This window comes from Dryas octopetala, chromosome 2 (assembly GCF_963921425.1).
Source record: "Dryas octopetala chromosome 2, drDryOcto1.1, whole genome shotgun sequence".
Classification (NCBI taxonomy): domain Eukaryota; kingdom Viridiplantae; phylum Streptophyta; class Magnoliopsida; order Rosales; family Rosaceae; genus Dryas; species Dryas octopetala.
The window spans coordinates 19,283,620-19,293,023 of record NC_141367.1 but is presented as its reverse complement, the minus strand read 5'-3'; positions in this window follow the sequence as shown (position 1 = coordinate 19,293,023).

Sequence of the window (9,404 nt, the reverse complement as noted above, 5' to 3'; positions counted from 1 at the left end):
AGATATCCGGCGGGGGAGACAAAGAGAGCATTTCCCTTAAAAGAAGGGGGGGGTGAGGAAATAATGAAGGATGGAGAGATGTGATTGGGTGGTGGTGATGAATGGAGTGAATTGGAATTGGTTATGGTTATGACAGCGGTTTTCTGTGAGGAAAGAGATCAGAGAAATAGCGGAATTGCCCAAATAGTGGTGAGTGGTGAGTGGTGATGGACATGGCTTTGTTGTGCGAAGAAAACGAGAAGCAAGGGGACATAGATAGCAAAGTCTTTCCCGATTATTTCTGCTCTTGATATCAAATTAATTCTAATTTTATATATTATAAATTATTTCTTTTTTCTAATCCTATATTTTTCCCGGAATTATTACCGAAGCAATTGCATATAAGAGTAGTAGCTAGCTAGCTAGCATGTATAACAGCTTTGGAAAGCTAGCTAGCATTTGTGGATGTTGTAAATTTGTGATGATTTGTGCATGGGATGAGAGTACGTACGTAGCTAGAATCTATTCATCAAGCAGATTTGGATTCAAACGCTGGCTATCTATAGCTAGTTAGTTAGTTAGCTACTGCACCATCCCCTTTACAGAATGAGTTGTAATTCGAATTGCCAGATTGAAATGAACAAACTATGTGTTCACTTGTTTTTAGCCAAGGTTGGCCAAAAGCAACACTTTGGTCCGTTTTCATGTAAGTGCGGGACGTGCCACCGTCAAGCCAAGTTTTGGCTCGATCAGAATGTGATAATGATTGTGTTGAGTAACTGCGCCTAAATTGATTCTTATCAAGCGATTGATCGGCCAAGCTAGGAACCACTCTTGGTCTAGGTTCTTTTCTAGCCTCGGGGACAAGGCTCTTAAAGGCCTAGTCGGAATCGGAATCCGACCCACTAGTTGGCCTCCTTAGAATTAAGTGATCGAATTTGTGCACAAAGTGGTGCAAGTGCCCAAGCAAAATAAAGAAACTATGGATAACAAAAATATAATGAAACTTGTTGATGCTCAAAAATGGTAGAGCAGTCAACGTCGAGTCGAACCACGTAAGCCCGTGGACCCACCACTGAATGGATGACACGTCGAAGTGGGGCAGGAACGGGTAGCGGGGTCCGACTGATGAGTAACGAGAGAGAATGATATCCAAAGCACCCTGCGCAAGTACACAAAAGTGAGCGGGAAGGGCACCGGTGTGGTGCCGGCCAAAGCTCCTCCGACGCTCAAGTCAGAGTTCAGGGAGATCTGAGAGCAGAGTGAGTGAATAGTATAATATTGATTGAATTGTCCTTTTGTGACAAGAAGGTACCTCTTTTATAGTACCTTTGGAAGAGTGTCAACCAATCCGGTGACGACACGTGTCCTTTGTGGTGACTTGCACTGTAGAAGCGCCACGTGGCACCGGTCTCGAGGATCCGAGTGAGTTGACACGGGTCGGGGGCCCGGGAAGCTTGAGCTTGGGAGGCCGGAGCCTAAGAGGCCGGGGCCCAGGGGGCCGGAGCCTATGAGGCCGGAGCCTAGAAGGTCGTGGCCTAGGAGGCCGGAGCCTAGTAGATCAGGGGCTAGGAGCCCAGGAAGGGCTTAGTCTTTTGGGTCTAGGCCCAAACAGCATGGTGTTAGGCCTTGTGTGACTTGTCGTTATGCCCAGACGATTAATCATACAAACAAAACTCAATACGATTTTGACCAACCAAGTTAATTTCAAGATTCAAATAAACAATGAAAATAGCAGCAGACATTAGATTGAGGGCAAATGAAAGAAAAATTGCATTAAAGTTGAAATAAGGACAAACAAAGTTGCATGAAAGTAAAGAACAAAACTAAATCGATACCACAAGCCTTTGTGAAGGATGATGGCAAAGCTACAAACCTAGTGAACTAGAACTATTGAAAACCTAAAAGCGCCTTGAACTGTAGCAACTAAGTAAAATCGAAAGCAAAATAACTTTGAGAGATTCTTGAGAGCTTGAGAAATTTGTGAGTTGATTGCTGTGTGTTGAATGTCTCTTTTTCTCTTCTGAATGTGTCTATATATAAGGGTTAGGATAGCAATGGGCCATTACTTGGCCCGAAATTCCCTCTAGACTCCTTGTACGGATGAGATTTGAACTCTCTTGAATTTAGGATTTGACCGGAATCTTCCTTGATAACCACGTGATCTTGAGCATTGATGGTCGGTCGGAATCCTTTCTGAATTTGAACTCTTTACTTGGACGGAATTCTAGCTTAAGTATAACTTTTTGGTGGATGAGAAATCCTTATGTAACTTGGGCGGAGCCATTATTGGCTAAGAAATTTCATCAAGAAGCTTTCGGGCTTGATCGAACTCTTTGAGGCTTTAAGCTTAATAAAAATTCGGCCCAAATATTGAGACCCAAGTTTAATTAAAAAATTAAAATAAAATGAAACGACCTATCCTCAAAACTAGGCTGGAATCACCTCTTTTATTTTTTTATACCCAATAATAAAACTGCCCAGCCCATTTTTATCTTTAATCGGGCCGATTTCGTTATTTTAAATACATAACCCGGCCTGAAACTAGGCTGAAATTATTTCTCTTTGCTTCAAATTATACATGGCCTAGCAAATTGCATTTAGTTGGGCCAACTCATTCTATAAAAGCATGAGAAAGAGATGAACCAGCCTCTAAATAGGCTGGAATCACTCTTTTATTTGATACAACATAATGGATTGGGCTACTCAATAAAATATTTTGGCCTTTCACTCACTCACTCAAGTCGAGCCACTTTCATGATCCCTCGCCAAAATTCGACCTCCAATAGGCCTTTATAGCCACTCACAAAATATTTTCGCCCAGCTTCTTATAAGCCATTTCTCCCGGCCTCATGTAGTGGGTGAACAACACTTTTGAAACGAAGGGCGGGGTAGCCTGGATAGATTTTAATTGATCACTTTTCATCATGCTCACAAGGTTGGGCGATCAACATAGTTGATATTTGGGTGAAATAATCATGAAAAGCGATTGGGCGATCAAAACATAAAAAATAGGGAAATAAAGTTGCCCAGGCTATGTAGAAGGTATTTGGGTGTGAAAAATGTTAGAGTAGTTGGGCGGATAGAAATAATGGGAAAAAAGCAATCCAGGCCAATCATAGGATATTTTGTAGGTGGAGATAGCTTGGATAGCCTAGAAGAAATTTTAGTAGAAAATGAGAAGAGAAAGACTGGACAAAATAGGAAGAAGGAGGTTGGACAAAATATTTATAGGCTTTGGGTGGCCAACTTCCATGTCTCTTTTTCAAAGTAGTCTGGGCCCATTTAAAAGTAAAAACCACTTTTTGGTCTTTAAAACATGTATTTGGCTAGGCATAATATATATATACTTATATAAATTTATTTTAAAGCCAAATATCTAACCATATATGTATATTATATATATATATATAGGAGGGGGCTATTCAGACCACCCAAATGTGCTGAGTTGACCACCCATTTAAATTGTTACCCATTTTGCCCCTGCATAAAAAAAAAATTTCACCCCTCCAATTTTGGCCGGCCACCACTCCCAGCCCTCCCCGCCGCCGGCGCGACCCACCCAGCCCTCCCCGCCGCCCGATCTCCCTTTTCTCTCTCTCTTCCCTCTCTCTGCCATCTTCTCTCTCTCCCCTCTGTCTGCCTCCCTCCCTCACCGGACCACCATGGGTGGCCGGCGCGACCCTCGATCTGGAGGTCTATGGGGTCGAGCCGGCCACCCATGGTGGTCCGGTGAGGGAAGGAGGCAGACATAGGGGAGAGAGAGAAGATGGCAGAGAGAGGGAAGAGAGAGAGAGAGAAGGGAGATCGGGCGGCGGGGGAGGGGTGGCGGGTCGTGCCGGCGGCGGGGAGGGCTGGGTGGGTCGCGCCGGCGGCGGGGAAGGCTGGGAGTGGTGGCCGGCCAAAATTGGAGGGGTGAGTTTTTTTTTTTATGCAGGGGCAAAATGGGCAAAAATGGGTAAAAATTTAAGGGGGTGGTCAACTCAGCACATTTGGGTGGTGTGAATAGCCCCCCCCATATATATATATATTAGTGCATGTACATAGAAGACCATGCCACTTACTGGCCATTTTTTTTTTCAATTGCATGTATTTATATATATATAGATATATATATATATATATGCACATACAAGATATGTACACTATACAATTAACCCACTTACTAGACTTATATATATATATATAAAAGTGTGTGTGGTTAATGCCACTTTGCTGGCTATCTTCCTTTGACTTCTAATGTGTGTATATATATATACAGGGCCCTTCTACTAAGGGATCCCTCATTTAGTGTTAAATGAGGGATCACCCTGTGTGGCCCACATGAGTCGTTTTGTGTTAATCCGAACCGTCCATTTTTACATCTCTATTGATAGATCATCCCTGCAAAAAATCAGTCAAATCGGAAATCGTTTACCTATTCGTTTAAGCGGTCAAAGTTTAAAACAAATGAACGAACAACAAATTCCTCTATAAACACCTAAACTTTGACCGCTTAATCGAACGGGTAAACAATTTTCGATTTGGCTGATTTTTTGCAGGGATGATCTATCAATGGAGATATAAAAAATGAACGGTTCGGATTAACACAAAACGACTTGTGTGAGCCCCATAAGGTGATCCCTCATTTAACACTAAATGAGGGATCCCTTATTGAAATGGCCCTCTATATCAGGGCCTCCAAGACCCTGATATAGAGGGCCCTTTCAGTAAACAGATAAACAGTAATAAAATATAATATAGGCTACATAACTAATCATTCATGTATATATATGTAGGAGGCTTTGAAGTAAAAGGTACATAGGTGAGTGAAAGATGAGAGTGGCAGTGGTTGGTGCTGGTATTAGTGGTTTGGTGTCAGCCTATGTTCTTGCAAAGGAAGGGGTGGAGGTGGTACTGTATGACAAGGAAGACTACTTGGGCGGCCATGCCAGAACTGTCACATTTGATGGTGTTGATTTGGACCTTGGTTTCATGGTCTTCAATCGTGTAAGTACAACTCCTAGTCTTATTAATTCTATGCATCTCTTGCTTATTTTTGCACATAAATTCTCTGTTTTCTTTCTTATAAAAAAGAAAAAGAAAACTCTGTTTTCTATTTTTTTGGTTAGTAGTATTTTTTGGTTTGAAGTTATTTAGGTGATAGTCTGGTGTTGGTTTTTTGTCTTTCTGTTCTGTTGTTATCTCTCTATACTGTTTTTTGCTTTTAATGAAATTGTAAAGTGGCAAAAAAAAAAAAAAAATCTAAGAGTCATCCAATATCTTTGAGTATTATCAATAAAAAGGACATATATAGACCATACATATACAGCTCAAATTAAAATTTAACTTCTTGCAATCTTTATTTTTTGCCAGGAAAAATTTGGATCATCTCCTTAAATACTTTTTTAGTTCAAATGGTTCATTAAGCAAAATGCAAAAAATTTCCCATATTTTCTAGATTTTAATTGTAAAACTCAAATATACATTATAAACCTTAGATTCCCAAGACACCATTTAGGTTAGAAATCAAGGGGCTAGTTCCAGCTTGAAATGGCTCCACGCTCATGAGGGGTTGAGTGTGCTACTTTGTGATTTATTAGATCCATACATTTTTATTTTTTATATGGGGATTGGATATTCGAACTTTGATTATCTCCCAATAAAGTGAAGAGAAATATTAATTGTTAAACAAATAGCTAGTTTTTTCATTCGTGCGCTAAGATAAACAAATGTGAAACTTTTACGAAGTCTACATTAATTAATGGTTGACGGTTGACTAAATATTCATATGTCATGCGCGTATAATATACTGACATTATTTGGGAAATTTTATAAAATAATCCATTTTAGTGACTGAGTTTCTTTTTTAGCCTTGACCGCAAAACTGTAACTTTTTAAGCTCTTATCCCTTTTTCGAACCAAAATACCCGTTAGAGTTTTGACCAAAATAAATAAAGATATCCAGGATAACGAACAAACCATGAGAAAACACGTCAAACATAGACTTGAAACAAGATGTCAAAAACACGTGAACTTGAAAAAACAAAGAAGCCGTATAAAACTCTTACACTAATTTGGGTTCTTAATTCAAAATTTAAGTAAAGATAATAATACAATATATTTTTACTAAATGATAAATAATGCATAAAATTAGGAATTATCAATTATTTTCTTAAAAATATGATAAGATCAGTGCAAGGGCAGATTTGGGTTATACAATATATCATTTAAATCAGAAATGTTAACGTGAATTAGATTTTTTGACGTGGCAATTAATAAAAGAACCTTAATATGAATTAAAATAATTTTTTTATGAATTCGAAAACACTCCCAGTCTCTACGTAAAAAATGTTGTGTAAAAGGCCCCAAGTCTTATTTTATGAAAATTAAATACCTCTGGTCGACAAAATGGTCAACAAACCGACAAAACCGGCTATAACACCATCTAAAGTGACTAGAGCCAGTTCATCTTTTGACGAACAAACTCATATATGAAAGTCCAAAAATTCAATCTAAATGAAAGAACAGATCGTGAAATGAACAAGATGAAAAAAAAGAAAAAAAAAAGATTTAAGATCCATGAAATGAAAATCTGAATCTATTCCCAGATCTACACATTTTTATGTTCATTGCCTTTTTTTCTTTATTAACAAATCAAGATGAATAACCCACAGCAAAAAGAAAAGAAAAAAAAAAAAAGGAGCTAAACATATTCTTATTACAACATACAAGTCAGAATTGAAGCCACCAAATAATCATCTATGTGGAAAAAAAAAAAAAACTACAAATATTAGATCTTTGATCTATTTGTGTGTACCAGATCTAGAGAATGTGGCGAGTTGGCGACTGGTGAGAGAGAGAGTGACAATTTTGATCTAGGAGTATTTATATCAAGGGTATTATAGTCCATTCAAATGAAGAAAGAAAAGTTATAAATGTTACAATTTTCCCGTATGTGCTAAACAAGTAAGTCAAATCCTAAAAAAGGCTATTTAGTATAATTTCTCTTAATATTTGTTGTAAGGTTCTCACCCAACTTCAATATGATAAGTATATGAGCTGTTTATTCTTGAATTTTGTCTGTAAGAAGGGGGAAGATAATACTAGTATACTACTAGGAGCAGTGATGGGTTCCCATGCAAGGGATTGGGCCCCCACATCGTGAGAATTATTAGGAATATCAAATATGTACAGTTATCTAACATCATTGAAAAGAATATACCCGTGATATATCCGATATACCTAATAATTTTGCTCACACCATAGGATTAAAAAATTATGATGTTTTGCTTTTCGCTTGGTAGATTGCCTTCCGTATCACTTAAACAAATAACTATGAATGTTAGAAAATTAATAAATTAGCTCCAATGTCAAAGTATACATATATTTTATTCAGTTAATCACTAATGCAACGTCATTAGTTGGTAGCTTCCATAATTATAAGCTAAGCACGTCATCAAACTCAAACTATTTTCTAACATATATGTTGTTGCATGTAAAATAGTTAAGAAAATTGTTGGAATCTTTGAAGTAACATATATGTAGGAGGCTTTGAAGTAAAAGGTACATAGGTGAGTGAAAGATGAGAGTGGCAGTGGTTGGTGCTGGTATTAGTGGTTTGGTGTCAGCCTATGTTCTTGCAAAGGAAGGGGTGGAGGTGGTACTGTATGACAAGGAAGACTACTTGGGCGGCCATGCCAGAACTGTCACATTTGATGGTGTTGATTTGGACCTTGGTTTCATGGTCTTCAATCGTGTAAGTACAACTCCTAGTCTTATTAATTCTATGCATCTCTTGCTTATTTTTGCACATAAATTCTCTGTTTTCTTTCTTATAAAAAAGAAAAAGAAAACTCTGTTTTCTATTTTTTTGGTTAGTAGTATTTTTTGGTTTGAAGTTATTTAGGTGATAGTCTGGTGTTGGTTTTTTTTCTTTCTGTTCTGTTGTTATCTCTCTATACTGTTTTTTGCTTTTAATGAAATTTTAAAGTGGCAAAAAAAAATAAAAAAATCTAAGAGTCATCCAATATCTTTGAGTATTATCAATAAAAAGGACATATATATATATATATAGACCATACATATACAGCTCAAATTAAAATTTAACTTCTTGCAATCTTTGTTTTTTGCCAGGAAAAATTTGGATCATCTCCTTAAATACTTTTTTAGTTAAAATGGTTCATTAAGCAAAATGCAAAAAATTTCCTATCTTTTCTAGATTTTAATTGTAAAACTCAAATATACATTATAAACCTTAGATTCCTAAGACACCATTTAGGTTAGAAATCAAGGGGCTAGTTCCAGCTTGAAATGGCTCCACGCTCATGAGGGGTTGAGCGTGCTACTTTGTGATTTATTAGATCCATTTTTTTTTTTTCAATTGCATGTATTTATATATATATAGATATATATATATATATGCACATACAAGATATGTACACTATACAATTAACCCACTTACTAGACTTATATATATATATATAAAAGTGTGTGTGGTTAATGCCACTTTGCTGGCTATCTTCCTTTGACTTCTAATGTGTGTATATATATATATATATATAATAAAATATAATATAGGCTACATAACTAATCATTCATGTATATATATGTAGGAGGCTTTGAAGTAAAAGGTACATAGGTGAGTGAAAGATGAGAGTGGCAGTGGTTGGTGCTGGTATTAGTGGTTTGGTGTCAGCCTATGTTCTTGCAAAGGAAGGGGTGGAGGTGGTACTGTATGACAAGGAAGACTACTTGGGCGGCCATGCCAGAACTGTCACATTTGATGGTGTTGATTTGGACCTTGGTTTCATGGTCTTCAATCGTGTAAGTACAACTCCTAGTCTTATTAATTCTATGCATCTCTTGCTTATTTTTGCACATAAATTCTCTGTTTTCTTTCTTATAAAAAAGAAAAAGAAAACTCTGTTTTCTATTTTTTTGGTTAGTAGTATTTTTTGGTTTGAAGTTATTTAGGTGATAGTCTGGTGTTGGTTTTTTGTCTTTCTGTTCTGTTGTTATCTCTCTATACTGTTTTTTGCTTTTAATGAAATTTTAAAGTGGCAAAAAAAAAAAAAAAAATCTAAGAGTCATCCAATATCTTTGAGTATTATCAATAAAAAAGACATATATATATATAGACCATACATATACAGCTCAAATTAAAATTTAACTTCTTGCAATCTTTGTTTTTTGCCAGGAAAAATTTGGATCATCTCCTTAAATACTTTTTTAGTTAAAATGGTTCATTAAGCAAAATGCAAAAAATTTCCTATCTTTTCTAGATTTTAATTGTAAAACTCAAATATACATTATAAACCTTAGATTCCCAAGACACCATTTAGGTTAGAAATCAAGGGGCTAGTTCCAGCTTGAAATGGCTCCACGCTCATGAGGGGTTGAGCGTGCTACTTTGTGATTTATTAGATCCATTTTTTTTTTTCAAT